Genomic DNA, 17913 nt, shown 5'->3' on the forward strand with positions numbered 1-17913 from the left:
TGTGTACATTTACAATTTTGTAATATTGTATAAGGGTTCTCCAGAAAAACATGACCAATAGAGATGTATTATGAGGAACTGGTTCGTGCAGTTAGGAAGGCTAAGAGCCCCCATGATCTGACATTTGCAAGCTTGAGACCCAGAAAGCAGTGGTGTACTTTCAGTCTGTCCAAATGCCTGAGAACCAAGGGAGTCAATGGTATAGATCCCAATCTAGGAGCAGGAGAAGCTGATGTGCCAGCTAAAGCAGAAAGGCAAAATGGAAAAAGGATCAATCTTTCCACTTTTGGTTTTGTTCAGGTCCTCAAATAATTGGATGATGCCCACCCAGATGATAGGAGGCAACACTGGGTCCATTGATTCAAATGCCAATCTCATCCCAAAAACCCTCACAAACACACCCAGAAATAGTGTTTAATCTGAGCACCCCTTGACTCAGCCAAGTTGACAAATAATATTAACCATCACATATATGTTATTTACTCAAAAAAAATCAAACTAGGTTTCTACTCCAACATGAAAAGAAGTTGGAAGTCACCACTCTCATCCTTACAATAAAAAATGCGGATGCAACTGAAAATTAACAACTCTTCTTAGACCAGAGAAGTGAGGTCATAGGGTACGTGACCCCAAAAACTAGAGGGACAAGCTAATTCAGGAAATCACAGCTTATTGGAACAGCTTACTGGAGTCAGCAACTGATAGAAATCTTCAAGTTGCTGGAAGCTGAGTGTGGAATAGCTTAAGAGTTTAAAACTCCCGGGGCTCCACATTTTGTGAGGTTTTACCTCCATGAACCTATGCATGTTCTTGTGCTGAAGTAGAAAAATCCCCAAAGGATCGACACTACCAACTTCAAGTCTTGCTATAAATCTACAGTAATCAAAACAGTATGGAATTGGTGAAAACGCCGACAAACAGATCCATAGAACACAATCAGAAGTAGGTCTACATAAATAGAGTCAACTGATCTTGGACAAAGGAGAAAAAGCAATTTGATGGAGAATGTATAGTGATAGCCTTTTCAATAAATGGTGCTGGAGAAACTGGACATCTACATGCTAGGGGGAAAAAAAAGAATCTAGACAGCAACCTTACACTTTTCACAAAATAGATCATAGACCTAAATGTAAGGTGTAAAACTATAAAACTTCTAGAATACAGCATTGGAGAAAATCTAAGTGGCTTTAGGTTTGGTGATGACTTTTTAGCTGTAACACCAAAGGCTCAATCCATGAAACAAGAACTTGATTAAGTTGGATTTCAATAAAATCAAAATTTTCCACTCTATGAAAGACACCATCAAGCTAATTAAAGACAAGACATAGACTGTGATAAAATCTTTACAAAATGTGTATCTGATGAAGGACTGGTATCCAAAACATACAAAGAACTCTTAAAACTCAACAGTAAGAAAGCAAATGACTCAATTAAAAATGGGCAATGGATCTAAACAGATACCTCATCAGAAAAGATATACAGATGGCAAAGAAGCCTATGAAAGATTCTCAGAATCATCTGTCATTAGAGAATTTAAATTAAAACAACAATGAAGGGCACCTGGGTGACTCAGCTGGTTAAGTGTCTGACTCTTGATTTTGGCACAGATCATGATCTCAGGGTTGATAGGATGGAGCCTCCTCAGAGGGCGCCTTGCTGACAGCGTGCATTCTGCTTGGGATCCTCTCTCCCTCTCTCTGCCCCTCCCCCCACCCTCAAAATAAGTAAATTAATTAAAAAAAAAAAAAACAACGAGATACCACTACACACTTATTAGAATATCTAAAATCCAGGGCACCTGGGTGGCTCAGTCGGTTAAGTGTCAGACTTTGGCTCAGGTCATCATCTCACAGTTTGTGGGTTCAAGCCCTGTGTTGGGCTCTGTGCTGACAGCTCAAAGCCTGGATCCTGCTTCAAATTCTATGTCTCCCTCTCTCTCTGGCCCTCCCCTCACTTGCTCTCTCTCTCTCAAAAATAAATAAACATTTAAAAAATTCTTTAAAAAGGGTATCTAAAATCCATAACACTGATAACAACAAATCCTGGCAAGGATGTGGATGAATAGGAACTCTCATTCATTAGTGATGGGAACACAAAATTGTACAGCCACTTTAGAAGACACTTTGGCAGTTTCTTACAAAAAAAAACATATTCTTAAATTTGATCCAGAAATCACAGCCCTAGGTATTTACCCAAGTGAGAGGAAAACTTACATTCAAACAAAAACCTGCAGTTTATAGCAGCTTTATTCATAATTGTCAAAAAGTGGAAGTAACCAAGATGTCCTTTGCTAGGTGACTAGATAAACAAACAGTGGTACATTCATAAAATGGTATTTAGCAATAAAAAGAAAGGAGCCATCAAGCCATAAAAGACCTGTGCAAACCTTAATAATACATAGCGTTAAGTGAAAGAAGCCAGTCTGTAAAGCCAACATACTGTGTGAATCTAACTACAGGACATTCTGGAAAAGGCAAAACTGTAGCACCAATAAAAAGATCAGTGGTTGCCATAGGTCTGTGAGGAGAGGAGGGACAAACAAATAAGAAGAACCCTGGGATTTGTCAGATAGTGACACTATTCTGTATGACACTGTAGTGGTGAATTCACAACATGCACGTGTCAAAACCCACAGAACTGTATGACTCAAAGAATAGACTCTAATGTAAACTATGGGCTTCAATTAATAATGTGTCACTTGTAACATCACTTGTGACAAATGTACCACAGTAATGGAAGAACGTAGAGAGGAAGTTTATGAGGGAGAACAGGGTGCATGTGAACTCATTTATTAATTTATCTGTAAATCTCAAATTGTTTTTTTTTATTTTTTTTTAACGTTTTTATTTATTTTTGAGACAGAGAGAGACAGAGCATGAACGGGGGAGGGTCGGAGAGAGGGAGACACAGAATCTGAAACAGGCTCCAGGCTCCGAGCTGTCAGCACAGAGCCCGATGTGGGGCTTGAACTCACGGACCGTGAGATCATGACCTGAGCCGAAGTCGGCCGCTTAACCGACTGAGCCACCCAGGCGCCCCTCAAATTGTTTTTTAAAAAATAACATCTATTATTATCTACTACCTACTAGACAATAGATAATAATATTAGATACTAATATTAGATAATAATAATGGATAATAATATAGAATAGATAATAGATAATAATATATAATATATAATAATAGATAATAGATAATATTATCTAATAGATAATAATAGATAATATTATCTAATAGATAATAATAGATAATATTATCTAATAGATAATAGATAGATAATATTATCTAATAGATAATAGATAGATAATACCTATTATCTATTATCTATACTTAATAACATTATTATCTATTGATAATAATAAAAAAGTAAGGACGTGACACCCTCAACCCAAAGCGTTTGTGGCATCCTGTGATGGTGCGGTTAATACTGAGCGATGAAGTGCACCAACCTAGAGACTGACCAGTGGGTGATTCTGATGCCTGTGCCTTCAGCCTCTAGGCCCAGCAGTCCCCCTGGAATCCAAATGTCCTGTCAGATAGGTCAAGGTGGCCTCTGGTCTTCAGATGGCACAGAGGGACCAGAGGCATCTGTTAAGGATGGTGAGAAACCATCCCACAGGACAGAACCAAGTGAATTCAGGACGACTGAGACTCCACAGTTGCCCCACCTGCACCCCAAAGCAAAAGGGAGGGTAGGGGTGAATCAGAGCTGCTGAGTGAGGTCGCTGCCTGAAGGATAAAAGCAGCTCAAGGGCACCTGGGTGGCTCAGTCGGTTAAGCATCCGACTTCAGCTCAGGTCATGATCTCACAGTCTGTGAGATTGGGCTCTGTCGAGCTCTGTGCTGACAGCTCAGAGCCTGGAGCCTGTTTTGGATTCTGTGTCTCCCTCTCTCTCTGCCCCTACCCTGTTCTGTCTCTCTCTGTCTCAAAAATAAATAAAAACATTAAAAAAATTAAAAAAAAAAAAAAAAAAACCAGCTCGAGAAGCTCTGATAAGTTCTGAGAACTGAAAGCCAGAGGAAAATAAGGGTCAGTGAAGACTAGAACTTCCCACGATGAGCTGGAACCACCAACCTTTCCACTGCCAGCCATACCCGCTCATTATACCACTGAGACCGGGTATTACAAAATCTCAGCGTTGCCATGGGTGAGAACGTGCTCCCCATCCCCTCCATCCTCTGCCAAAAACACACTCAAAGCCAGCTAGTGCTGGAGACGCTGAGTCTTAATACCGGGCGTATTTGGGCACTGACACTAGCAAGTGGCCACTAGATGCCGCATGCCAGGCCCTGGGTCCTGCCGGCCTGCCCCTTGCCTCCCCCACAAGAGGCCCCGCTCCACGTGACGACCACAGCTTCTTGGGCCAAAGTCATCCATTTGCCATTCTTCGCTGCACGCCACCCGTCGCGCTCACCGCGAGTCCCTCGACCTGGACCCGGACTGTGGAAGGACAAGCCGGCCTGTGTCGCACAACGCGCTGCCGCCTCTCAGTGCCTCCGGACCAGACCTCCATCGGACAGGACCTGGGGTCTGCCCACCATGCAGCCCCTTGAGCACTGCAGGGTCTGGTACCTAGTAGGCGCCCAATAAATGCTCGGTGAAGGATGTATTCCGCGGCAGGGTGCTGGGAGGGACCAAAAATGTCACTGTGGACTATTAGGTTTTAGTCCTAAAAGGGACCCCAGAATGGGAGGATGTGAAAGACTTTAAAAGTGATTGTTGCTTAAAACTTTTACACTGGTAGCTGAATCCTGCAAATGTCCTGATAGTGGAAATGTCTAGAAGGCACCACCTGTAATCGCACTGAGCCCTCCATCCGGGACCTTGCGGCGGCCTCAAGTCTGCGCGGACACTTGCGGGTTGGAAGGAGGGGTGAACCCAAAAAGTTGAAGAAGAGGAAGGTGAAGGTGGGACGACCAAGTGAGGGGAGGGAGAGACAGGGAGAGAGAGAGGGAGAGAGAGAGAGAGAGAGAGAGAGAGAGAGAGAGATGCAAATACAGCCACCGAGGAATAAGCCAAGGGAAAATGCTGTCACCTGCTTACACCTGACCACACCACCGCAGGTCGTGGGTGGCGAACCTTGCTCATGGGGTGGTGTACAGGGGCCCTGGCAGCTTCCGTTTGAATCTGATTCATAATGGAGAGAGGACCCTGTCCTCGAATGAAGCCGGCAACGCCGTCTGATTTGACTCTTTGGACCCTGGAGCTCTCCCTGGGGCGAGGCTGCGCTGGGCGCACCACACACAGAAGATAAAGTGTTGCGCGGCGCTGGGACTCGGCCCGAAGCCCTCGTGCGGGCACTCGGCAGCGGCTCCACGACGGAGGCCAAGAGTGGCCGGCTCTGCGGCTACCGACCCCTCCAGGAGAACAGGCGGGGACGGTTGCTTGGTAAGGGCTCGGTTCGAGTGGACCTTCTACGTCTAACTGAGAAGCTTGGATTCGTTTTCTTCCGACAAGAAACTGCAGCATCCTAGGTGATGTCAACCCCAGGTCCCCCTGAAGGGACCACAAGGAGGTGCCGTGGTCCTTTCACTTAAAACGGGTGGCAAGGAGGGTGCCTGGGTGGCTCAGTCGGTTAAGCGTCCGGCTTCCGCTGGGGCCATGATCTCACAGCTGCATGGGTTCGAGCTCCGCGTCGGGCTTGGGTTCGAGCCCCGCGTCAGGCTGTGCTTCGGATTCTGTGTCTCCCTCTGCCTGCCCCTCCCTCGTGCTCTGTCTCTCAAAAATAAATAGACATTGATGGGAAAAGAAAAAAAAAACTTTTTATTTATTTATTTATTTTTGGGACAGAGAGAGACAGAGCATGAACGGGGGAGGGGCAGAGAGAGAGGGAGACACAGAATCGGAAACAGGCTCCAGGCTCCGAGCCATCAGCCCAGAGCCTGATGCGGGGCTCGAACTCACGGACCGCGAGATCGTGACCTGGCTGAAGTCGGACGCTTAACCGACTACGCCACCCAGGCGCCCCCCCAAAAAAAACTTTTTTAACGGCTGGCAAAGGACGAGGTCGCCCGGAGGTCTCCATTGCTTATTTTGGGTCGCCCCCGGCACCGAGTAGCCTTCAATCAGCCCGTCCTGCCCAGGCCCTGGAGGACCGGCTGTGGACCCTCGCCATTCCGCTGGGACCACCTCACTCCGCCTCCCCAGCACAGACCCCCATAAAGTCCTGACCAGAGAGAACTGCCTTCCTCATCGTCCTCTCAGGCCGGGCAGCCCATTCCTACGTTGGCCTGGGCCGGGGTGGTTTGGGGAAGGGGGAGCGAAGAGAAGGAAACGGAGCAGTGGCCAAGGAGGAAGGAAAGGAGACTGAGATTGCTGGAGAAAGGAGAGCTGAGAGAGCTGGTGAGGAAAGACAGCGAGAAAGACGGGAAGGAAATAGGATCCGGAGTGGAAGGGGAGGTGTTGGAACCCCAGGACGCCCCACGTCCGGTTCGAGGAGCACAGGGGTTCCCGGGACAGTGGGAAGAAGACAACGGCAAAGCAAAGGAAGGGAACACTTTTTTCTGGCGGGAAACTGGTAATCCAGGCAGAGCAGGTGCACTCGGGGGAGGCCCCCAAAGCCCATCCCTCTCGCTGATTCCATCCCCCTAACCCCCCCCCCCCCCCCAAGGGACCCGATCTCGGTCCCCGACACGCCAGCCGACAGAGCGGCCGCAGAACGTGGCCCGGGGCGACCCCTGGCGGGCGGGGGAGCAGAGCTCGGACCCCCGAGGCGAGCAGAGCCCGGCAGGAGGCGCGGCCGGGAACGCCGGTGGGAGGAAGGGCCTCCACACACCTCGGAGAGGCAGCCGGTCGCGTCCCCGGCGGTTCCATGGTGTAATGGTGAGCACTCTGGACTCTGAATCCAGCGATCCGAGTTCAAGTCTCGGTGGAACCTGTCCCTTTGGGCCGAGCCGCGGCCACATTTTACTCTCCGCTCCAAGGCCCCGCGAGGAGGAGCACGAGCCTTCCCGCTCCCGCTGCCCTCGGGCCGAGGAGGCAAACTCCGGGGACCACGCGCGCCGCTCCCGCTCCCGCCGCCGCGTCCCCCGCGCTCCGCCGCCGCCTCCGGACTCGGGGACCCGCGAGTCCGGTTCCCAGAGCGGCGCGCCCCGCACGAGCATTGCAGCCACGGCGAGGAGACCCGGCCAGCGCCGCCCCTCGTCGGGCTCACCCTCGGGCCTCTGGGTGAAAGCCACCGGCCGAGGCCACTGAATCCTGCACCGCGACGCACGTCGCGCGGCGCGTCCCGTACTGGCACCGATCGGCCTGCACCCGTAGAGGGCAACTTACGTGCGAAACGGCGTGTCTTACCTCAGCCGGGCGGTGGTGACACTGAAGTTTCGGGTCGTGGGTTCTAGCAGAAGGTCGGGTGCCATTTCATTTCAGTTTCCGAGGCTCCTTTCCTACCAGCTACCAGAAGAGTCCAGAGTCTCTGCTGAGGCCAGTAGGGGTCGCAGTTGTCCTGAAATATGTGCTTCAGTCCGTGGCCCTCGTGCGGAAAACCCTCAACTCTGCCCAAAAGGGAGATTCTGGCCGGGGATTCTTAGTGCCTGACCCGCCGCCTCCCACGGGGCTCCTGCGGGGGACAAAAGTGACACGAGCCGGAGCAGCTCCGAGTTCTGCCCCTCCGTCCTGCTGCGACTCTGCTCCACAGACTGAAGGCGCCTTAGGATGATACCGGAGGGAAACACGCTCGTTCTCCTCTACTCGGTAGAAAAAATCTGGGATTTCTGAAGGACGTCATAGTTAGTGAAAGTGTAAGCCGCCAGATCTCTCTTAGTTTTGGGGATTCCACCGGTTTACAAAGGACTGTAAAATGCTACTGTTTTTCAAGGGCTCGCTTTGAGGGTCTGAAAGGCAAGGGGGTGAGGGCCCGAGGGCGGGTGGGGAGAAACGGGAAAGCGTAGACGAGAAAAGGAGGTAGGAAAGAGAAGGGGCGCCCTCCGAGGGCGAGTTCACGCACTGGTTCGGTTGCCCCTTCCAGCTCCCTCTACAGTGCTCCCACGTGTGGGGGAGAGAATTTCGGCTCTACCTGGAAAGCCCGAACCTGCTTGGCTGGCGTTTGTCCTTGCAGTTTCTTTTCATTAATTGTGGGGGTCAGAGTAGGAGGGTAAATAGACCTGCAAGTTATTGGGAACCAAATCAGGACCTTGTTGGATTCCTTGGCATTAACTGGCAAGTAGACTTTCCCTCCCTTTTCTCGCCTTGCAAGACTACTGCTGGCAGTAGCCGGCCTGGAGAGGGTCATGGCACCCAACACCATGAAGACTGCCAGGGAACAGTCCTTGCTGGACATGTGGTGGCTGAGCAGACTGTGCCCTTCCAGAGCAGGGAGTCTGAGGGCCTGGCCAGGAGACTAGGCAAGGGGACCAGAGTCATGGTTACTCAATGGGCTTTCTCCATAGGATCGCAGACATTCCTTTTAGATCCCCTCCTCCTTTACTAGAGCGATTCTTTTAATGGAACTGCATTTACACATAGATTTTAGTACCCTTATCTGACCAACCATAGCCTCACTCCCTACCAAGATCCGAGCTCCAGACTTTTCTTCAAAGAGAAGATCCCCTTCCCTTTCTTTTCCCACCTGAACTGTTCTAACTCAAGCTGAGTGACCAGGACAGCCCCTCACCAGTCTCCTTGGGTTAGGACGGGCAGATGCTCCTCAGCTCCCCACCCCTCGGCAGCCCCACATAGGTGTGTATGACTTCAGTCCATACAGCATACCCAAGGCTTACATCTCTCAAAACTCCTTCCCCTCACCCTGGATCTGTATTCTGCTACATATACCCATTGCAGAGTGATACAGTTTTCTTCTTGTCTTTGCTGTTGCCTACCCAGCACCCCAGCATTTTTCTTCTTTTGTTCTTGGAATTATTGCTCTTTCTTTGGGTAACGTCTTTCCAGTACTGTTCATGAAGGTCCTCTGCCTTCGTTTGCTCCAGGAGAGGGCATTGACCCAAGCTGAGCCAATCAGACCTAGATCCTGTACTTCCCTGGAATATGAAAAGGGGGGGGCGGGGAGGGTGCTTGACCAAAGAGCAAATAAACTTCAGCTTAATCCACTAAAAAAAGAGTCCTTGGGGGCGCCTGGGTGGCTCAGTCAGTTAAGCATCTGACTTCGGCTCAGGTCATGATCTCGCGATCTGTGAGTTCGAGCCCTGCATCGGGCTCTGGGCTGACAGCTCAGAACCTGGAGCCTGCTTCGCATTCTGTGTCTCCCTCTCTCTCTGCCCCTCTCTCACTTGTGTTCTGTCTCTCTCTGTCTACCAAAAATAAATAAATGTAAAAAAATTAAAAAAAAAAAAAGAGTCCTTGGGGTGCCTGAGTGGCTCAGTCCCATTAAGTGTGGGACTCTTGGTTTCAGCTCAGGTCATGATCTCTTGGTTGGTGAGTTACAGCCTCATGTTGGGCTCTGCCCTGACAGTGCAGAACCTAGTTGAGATTCTCTCTCTCTCCCTCTCTCTCTGCCCCTCCCCTGTTTGTGCTCTCTCTCTCTCTCTCTCTCTCTCTCTCTCTCTCTCAAAATAAATAAGTAAACATGGAAAAAGTTGAAAGAAAAAGAGCCCCTGAAGACACTGGTCTTTTGTTTCTGCTATTTGTATCCTATGTGGCTCAACTGAATATAGAGTTTACACAGTTTAAATAATATAATAATTGACCCATCAAATTATGATACAAATATATTGGAGGATAAGGCCAGGGGAGGTGTGTTGGGTGTGTGGGTGTTGATGGAGGAGTATGTGAAAGAGAGATAATGTCTACAATTTAAAAGTCAAAGAGTAGTAAAGGAGGATTGCTGTTTTTCTAAATAAACTTATGAGTATATATAACTTTGATAAAGCTATGTCCCAAACACAAAATAATTCTTTTGCCACATATGTACATGTATGTAAATTTAAAGTTTATTGTGTGTACCCTGAATATAAGTGTATATATAGTCATATTAATAGCTCTTTTCATGGAAGTATTCTGGGTTTGGTGTCATGCACAGAATGCCTTCCCACTCGAGGTCTATAAAAATGTTAGCAAAAATAGGTTCAAAAGAAATGGTAGGTAAGTACTATCCAATTTTGGCAAAACAGTGGAGAAAAGAATGTTCTCATAAAACACGGGGAATATGACCGACTACATTTTCTTTCAGGATAACTAGGCAGGAATTAGCAAAATTAGAAATGTGCAAATATTTTGATCTGGCAGTTCCATTTCTGGGACTCTATAGAGAGGAAAACAAGTGATGACATATTTGTGTAATGCTGTTTCCTGCAGTAGCATTTTTTTTTTTTACATTTATTTATTTTTTGAGAGACAGAGCACAAGTTAGGGGGGTGGTAGAGAAAGAAGGAGTCATAGAATCCAAAGCAGGTTCCAGGCTCCGAGCTGTCAGCACAGAGACTGACGCCGGGCTCCAACTCACAAACCATGAGATCATGACCTGAGCGAAGTCGGACACTTAACCGACTGAGCCACCCAGGTGCCCCTCCCTGCAGTAGTATTTGTGATAATAAGTGTTAGAACCAATTGCATGACCATCAGTTAGAGACTGTTTGAGTAATGACTCATTTACATCAAGAAGGGTATTAACTAAAATGAACAGTGTGGGTAACAAAAACACTGATGGCAATGGCACTAGTAAGAGCTAATCTGTACTGAAACATTTGCTACGTGAGAGTAACTGGCTACCTGCTTTCCCTACACATCTAAACTTTGGACAACCCAAGTACTCCATTTGGCTCATTTTACATGTAAAAATGGAGGCACAGAAAAGTCAAGTAACTTTTTTGCACAAGTTAGGTTTCCCATCCAGATCATGCACCTCAGGTTCTCTTGTTCTTCATTTGAGGGATTTATAATATTCCAAATACGCTAAGCTGTAAAAACCAGCCTCAGAAAAGTAGGGAAGATGGATTGCCGGTGTAGATTAGGTATGCTCTGGAGCCCCAAAACTTTGCTCCCAAAGGGGCACTCTTTGCTTGTGGTGCCTGAGGACCAGGGCCATAAATTCAATATCCTGAGTAGAAAGAGGAAAGGTAATGCCTGCCAGAAACATAAGCGTCCCTGGGTGGGCTTGAACCACCAACCTTTCGGTTAACAGCCGAACGCGCTAACCGATTGCGCCACAGAGACACCCGGTGGAGGTGGCTGTGGGTTGTTGTGAGTCAATTGTATTATATACATAATAGTCTGACGTTCGTGGTCGGAATCTTAGGATTTCCAATCATCAGATAAATGAATAGATATAATGCACATGATATCTCTAGTTAACCCTGCTGTATGGTATACTTGAAAGTTCTTATTAAATAGTTAAGAGTTCTTATCAAAAGGAAAAAAATACATTTAAAAAATTTTGTATCTGTATGAGATGATAGATGTTCACCAAATTTCACGATATATGGAAGTCAGGTCATTATGCTGTACACCTTAAACTTCTACAGTACTGTATCTCATTTCAATCTCAATAAAACCGGGGAGGGGGGCGCCTGGGTGGCTCAGTCGGTTGAGCGGCTGACTTCAGCTAGGGTCATGATCTCGTGGTTTGTGAATTCAAGCCCCGCCTGGGGCTCTGTGCTGACCTCGGAGCCTGGAACCTGCTTCGGATTCGCGTCTCCTCTCCCTGCCACACTTGTGCTCTGTCAGAAATAAATAAATGTAAAGAAGGGTTTTTATTTTTAAATATTCAAGCCCCGCATGGGGCTCTGTGCTGACCTCGGAGCCTGGAACCTGCTTCGGATTCGCGTCTCCTCTCCCTGCCCCACTTGTGCTCTGTCAAAAATAAATAAATGTAAAAAAGGGTTTTTTTTTTTAATAAAAAACTGGGGGGGGGGGAGGAGTATATTATACATAATCACCTCATTGTACAAACTTACAGAGAAGTGTTCTTTATCCCCGAGCTAGGGCACAGAAGCCTGAGGGCGCAGGCGCATTGAGGCCCGGAGTCGTGTGGCCAGTTAAATGTGGGTATACTGACATGGAGCTCCGAATGAGTGCAGAACTCCGACGGTCGAACAACAGGCCCCCAGGTGACAACCGCAGCCTCTCGGTCTGACGTCATTCATTTTCCAGTTCTTTGCTCCACTTCCCCTGTCCATGAATCGCCCCGGATCCTGACCGGCGGGCGCGCTCGCGAAGCACCAGAATCGGCGGTGCCTCCACTGCCCCCCTGGGATGCCCCTGATGTAGACTCCATGGGGCAGGGACCTTGGGTTTGCTCACGGTGCAGTCCCTCGCTTACAACATTGCCTGGCACTTAGTAGGAGCCCAATAAAATGCTCAGTGAAGGAGTTCATTCCGCCGCAGGGGCCTGGAGGGGACACGAAAGTCACCAAGAATTTCACCTTGCACTGTCAATTTTAGTTTTGGAGAATACCCTGAATGGGAAGACGTGAAAGGCAGCCATTCTCTAAAATCTTTATACTCGAAGCTGTTTTAGAACCAGGCCAAGGTCCCGATCGTGGAAACGTCTAGAGGACACAACCTAGAATGTCACTGAGTTCCCCACCCTGGAAGGTGCGGCGGCCTCAGCCTAGGGGACGCCGGTGGGCGCAGGGAGAAAGGTGAACGAGAAAAGCTGAAGAGAAGAAAGCGGGTGGCAGTCTGGAGAGCAAAGAAGAAAGGGCAAAGGGAGGACAGGAGTGAAAAGAAAGCTGAGAGGCACCAACACTAGCAACTGAAAGAAAAACCAGTTAGAAAACGTTGCGGCTATTGAGGTCAATTAATAGCCCTCAACCACAGCACACCCAGTCGGTGGCATGCGGTGATGGTTAGTGGTTAGTACTCCGCGATGCGACCCTAGTAACCTTGGCTTGAATCCGAGTTGTGACGTTGTCTAACTCGCTGTTTTCCTCTTTAAACAAACCCCCAGTAAAGCCGGAGATATGGTGCGATTTCCCGCTTTGAAACTGGTGACCGTCGGCAGTTAGATCGGGCTCTCGAGGTCCCCCGTGGCGGTGCTCCCAGCCTGAGCCCTCCACCCGCCTAACCTGGGGTAAGGCCGCAGGTCGCCGCGAGCCAAAGTCTGCAGCGCCCGCCTTCAGCACCCCTATCCCGGCTCCCGCCCTCGCCCCCCAAGGGGCAAGGCAAAGACTGCAAAAGGGCCTGACGGGCTGTGAGAAAGGAAAGAGCGTGCATCTGGAACCACTAACTTTAATTTATGCGTCAGACTCTGAAGAAAAGCATCCAGCATGGTTGGGAAACGAATTCTTAGGAGAAGTTTAGGCAACCGACCTACTATTAAGTAGAAGACATCCCAGCTTTTCATCATCTAGTCTGTTCAGTCTGTAATGTATGGTTTCCGCTGTCTCAATTATCATACAGTGAAACTGACTTTTTCTTTTGGTACAAATTCTCCATAATTAGAATACATAAGTTTCATCTCACCAAAAATCTTAGTGCTATCTTGTTACAGTGTTACAGTCACATCTCCCCCACAAACATAAGCCCTTGGGATCACTGATCTGTTCATCACTACAGTTCTGTCTTTTTGAGAATGTCCTAAGAATGGAAGTATATAGTATGCAGCCGTTTGAGACTGGCTTCTTTTACTCAGCACAGTGACTTAGGGATTTCTTTAAGTTGTTGTATACATCAAGAATTCCTTTTTATTGTTGGGTATTCCATCCAGTGGGTGAACCACTGTTTTGTCTATCAATTAATCCCTTGAAAGATATTCAATGATTGTACTTTCAGCTGTTACAAATAAAGCCTATGATAATTCCTGTACAGGTTTTTCTGTGAACATAAATTTTCATTTCTTCAAGGCAGATTGCTGGGATTGTGTTTACTAGATTATATAGTACTTACATGCTTAACTGTATGAGAAACTGCCAAATCTTTTCCAGGGTAGCTGTGCCATTTTGTATTCTCACAAGCAGCGTATGAAAATTCTGCTTACTTCTTATCTTAGACACTTGGTACTGTCATTCTAGCAGGTGTGTAATGGTATCTCATTATGTTTAAATTTGCATTTCCCTAATGTCTAATGATGTTCATGTGCTTATATCCTCTAGGGAAGTGTCTGTTCATATCTTTTGCCTTTTTGTTGTTGTTGTTGTTGTTGTTTCCTTGTTAATTTTAAGATTTCTTTATACATCTTGTCACCAACCTTTTTGTCATCTTTGTGATTTGTTGATTTTTATTCTCTCAATCTGTAACTGTCCATTCTCTCAGCTATTTTTTTTTAAACAAACATTATTAATTTCAATGAAATACAACTTACTGATTTTTTTTTCTTTTACTGGATAGAATTTTTGGTGACATATCTAAGAACACTGCCTAACCCCAGGTCATGAAGACTTCCTTCTATAAATTTTTGAGTTTTACATTTTACATTTAGTCTGTGCTCCATTGTGAGTTAGTTCTTGTATAAAGTGTAGTGTAGGTGGAATTTTCATTCATCTAGATGTCCAATTATTCCAACACAATTTGTTGAAAAGAAAAAAGTCTTCATCAAATTGCTTTTACACCTTAATCAACAATCAATTGGACATATTTCCGTAGTCCTATTTCTGGACTCTCCATTCTATTTAATTGGTCTGTTTGTCTATGCCTTTGCTTATTCACAATATATCCCTAACTGTAGCTTTATAGTAAGTCTTAAAGTTGGGTAGTGTTATTCCTATACCTTTATGCTACTTTTACAAAAGTATTTTTAGCTCTTTTAAGGTCTCTCTCTCTCTCTCTCTCTCTCTCTCGGCCATTCCAGGCCACCAAAATGAGAATCTGTTTATATCTACAAAAAACTTTAAAACTACAAAGACTCTGAATAGAATGAAAACACAACGGCCTTCTTTTCCTATGGTGTCTTCTTGGAGTAGATCCAGGCAGGAAGAAGGGGAGCCCCGTGGGAGGCGGCGGGTCAGGCACCAAGAATCCCCGGCCAGAATCTCCCTTTTGGGCAGAGTTGAGGGTTTCCGCACGAGGGCCACGGACTGAAGCACGTATTTCAGGACAACTGCGACCCCCACTGGCCTCAGCAGAGACTCTGGACTCTTCTGGTAGCTGGTAGGAAAGGAGCCGCGGAAACTGAAATGAAATGGCACCCGACCTTCTGCTAGAACCCACGACCCGAAACTTCAGTGTCACCACCGCCCGGCTGAGGTAAGACACGCCGTTTCGCACGTAAGTTGCCCTCTACGGGTGCAGGCCGATCGGTGCCAGCACGGGACGCGCCGCGCGACGTGCGTCGCGGTGCAGGATTCAGTGGCCTCGGCCGGTGGCTTTCACCCAGAGGCCCGAGGGTGAGCCCGACGAGGGGCGGCGCTGGCCGGGTCTCCTCGCCGTGGCTGCAAAGCTCGCGCGGGGCGCGCCGCTCTGGGAACCGGGCTCGCTGGTCCCCGAGTCCGGAGGCGGCGGCGGAGCGCGGGGGACGCGGCGGCGGGAGCGGGAGCGGCGCGCGTGGTCCCCGGAGTTTGCCTCCTCGGCCCGAGGGCAGCGGGAGCGGGAAGGCTCGTGCTCCTCCTCGCGGGGCCTTGGAGCGGAGAGTAAAATGTGGCCGCGGCTCGGCCCAAAGGGACAGGTTCCACCGAGACTTGAACTCGGATCGCTGGATTCAGAGTCCAGAGTGCTCACCATTACACCATGGAACCGCCGGGGACGCGACCGGCTGCCTCTCCGAGGTGTGTGGAGGCCCTTCCTCCCACCGGCGTTCCCGGCCGCGCCTCCTGCCGGGCTCTGCTCGCCTCGGGGGTCCGAGCTCTGCTCCCCCGCCCGCCAGGGGTCGCCCCGGGCCACGTTCTGCGGCCGCTCTGTCGGCTGGCGTGTCGGGGACCGAGATCGGGTCCCTTGGTGGGGAGGGGGGGGGTAGGGGGATGGAATCAGCGAGAGGGATGGGCTTTGGGGGCCTCCCCCGAGTGCACCTGCTCTGCCTGGATTACCAGTTTCCCGCCAGAAAAAAGTGTTCCCTTCCTTTGCTTTGCCGTTGTCTTCTTCCCACTGCCCCGGGAACCCCGGTGCTCCTCGAACCGGACGTGGGGCGTCCTGGGGCTCCAACCCCTGATTCTGTTCCTGATCCCCTCTCCCCGCGTTCCTCGCTGTCTTCTCAGCTTTCCCGCTTGCTTCACCTCCTTCGCTACCACCGCCTCACTTTCCCCGCTCCCGCCCCGGCACACACTGGGAAGGGTTGCCACGGTCTGACAGGAAGCAGAGGGAACGTTTTCCATGGACGCCAGAAGCTCGACTGCTTCTCGGCTCAGGACACTTGAGCGTCTTTGCCGGACACCCCGAGCAGTGGAGCGCTCTAGGTCTGGGAAGCGTGGGCCTTCAGCCGGCTCGAGACCATCCCGGGGCTGGGGCGACTGCAAAGCAAAGAACCTGGGGTCCGGCACAGCTCACGGCTGGCTGATCAAATCCCGCCAAGTTGAACCTGGAGCACGGGTTCTCTATGGCGCGGGCTGGGGAAAGCCATGGGTCGTCGTATCGCCCCCGTGTGGCCACAGAGCTTCACGCCGGGCCGGAAGCTGCCGGGGCCGGAGATGCCAGAAAATTCACAGAACGAGGCTACTCAGGACCTCGAAAATAAAAAGTCCGACAACCACCGACTAAAATAGATGTATAGAGAAGAAAACAGGTATGCTTCTCTCTCCTGGCTACAAGCGGGTTTAAAAAAAAAAAACAAACCACTTAGTGTTTAGGACCGGATAGTCCCCCCAGTTGGAACCCGGGGATCATTGCCAGGCAGAAGACTGAATCATAGAACCCCCAGCCTTCCGCAGCCAGCCCTCCACTTTTTAAATTTCCTGTGGCCCAGAGACTCGGCCAAAGCCCTCCTGCCACCATCTTTGCGCGACCTAACATCCGAGAACCCGGACATTCATCACCCTTGAGCGAGGGAGGGGAGGGTGGACGCTTTGTGTGAGAAAAGACTGAATGAAGTATGCTAGTCAGATTCAGTGGGGGAATTATAAATGAGCCAGAACTGTAGTGTGTATCCTGTTACCAGTAGTTATTCTTGGGGAAATTAGTGTGGAGGAGACGAATTGAATTTTTCCCCTATGCATTTTTTTATCATGTCACTTAAAGATAATATATCAATGTGTTCCTTAGGTTTAAAAAAGAAAGGATGAAAATAAGAAAAAATGAAAGAAAGACGCCTCAGATGCCCATGCAGAGGCAGTGTAATTGGGGAGGGAGAAATGAGAGCCTCTTTGGGGAGAGAACTCTGGCACAGAGTTCTTAGAAGATCCCAGGGGATAAAGCTGGAGCCTCACCCAAGCCAGTTGGGGCAGAGGGCCTTGGACTGAGCAGCATTATCCTATAGGCGTGTTGTTTGGGGTTTATCCCCACCCTCTTACTTTCCTCTAAATGGTTCGCAAAACCACCTTCCCCCCCTAAGGCTTGTCTGTGTTTCTAAATATAATTTTCCACAAATGTAAACTCCTTGTATAAATGCCTGATTTGAGGTTGGGAGAATCAAAGGACAAAGTGAGCTTGGAATATTTTGTGCTCAAAGATTAGTCGAGACAAGTCAAAAGAAGTCAGCTTGAGGAGCTCCCCTGTCAAATTGAAGACCGTCACAAATTTAGAACAGCAAAAGGAATAATGACTATAATGGATTATAACATATTGAATAAGAAAGGAATCCATATAATATGCATGCAGTAATCACAGAGTATAATCCGTGTAGAATACTTGAAAGATGGAGGAGGGAAGGCTGTACTTTATAGAATAGCAGCTAGTAAATGTGGAAGGAATAATGAGGTTGTTTCCATTAGAGAGTCCAGGCTTATGAGAAATGTTTAACTTTTTTTATCTTTTGGGGAGGATCAAAGCTAAATAGGATGACCCTGTTCTTTTGTGTTTACCTCGGGTTTTAGATGTGTTTATATTCTTGACTGAGGAGCATGGTGTAAGTTTTTATTCATAATGGTAAAAAGGCAAAATGTCAGTTGTACCTCACTTCCTCCCTGTAGACAAATTTTCCACCGTAAGTCATGGTT

General features: G+C 48.5%; 3 non-coding genes across 3 annotated transcripts; 1 reads left to right on the forward strand and 2 right to left on the reverse strand.

The window, feature by feature from the left end:
• Positions 1–6806: 6806 nt before the first annotated feature.
• On the forward strand, positions 6807–6878 carry TRNAQ-CUG. Its single transcript has one exon. It is a non-coding gene; the product is annotated as a tRNA-Gln (tRNA).
• A 4155-nt stretch (positions 6879–11033) lies between these two features.
• On the reverse strand, positions 11034–11107 carry TRNAN-GUU. The gene has a single exon. It is a non-coding gene; the product is annotated as a tRNA-Asn (tRNA).
• A 4385-nt stretch (positions 11108–15492) lies between these two features.
• Positions 15493–15564, reverse strand: TRNAQ-CUG. The gene has a single exon. It is a non-coding gene; the product is annotated as a tRNA-Gln (tRNA).
• Positions 15565–17913: the final 2349 nt, after the last annotated feature.

Source organism: Panthera tigris, chromosome C1, assembly GCF_018350195.1.
Source record: "Panthera tigris isolate Pti1 chromosome C1, P.tigris_Pti1_mat1.1, whole genome shotgun sequence".
Lineage (NCBI taxonomy): Eukaryota > Metazoa > Chordata > Mammalia > Carnivora > Felidae > Panthera > Panthera tigris.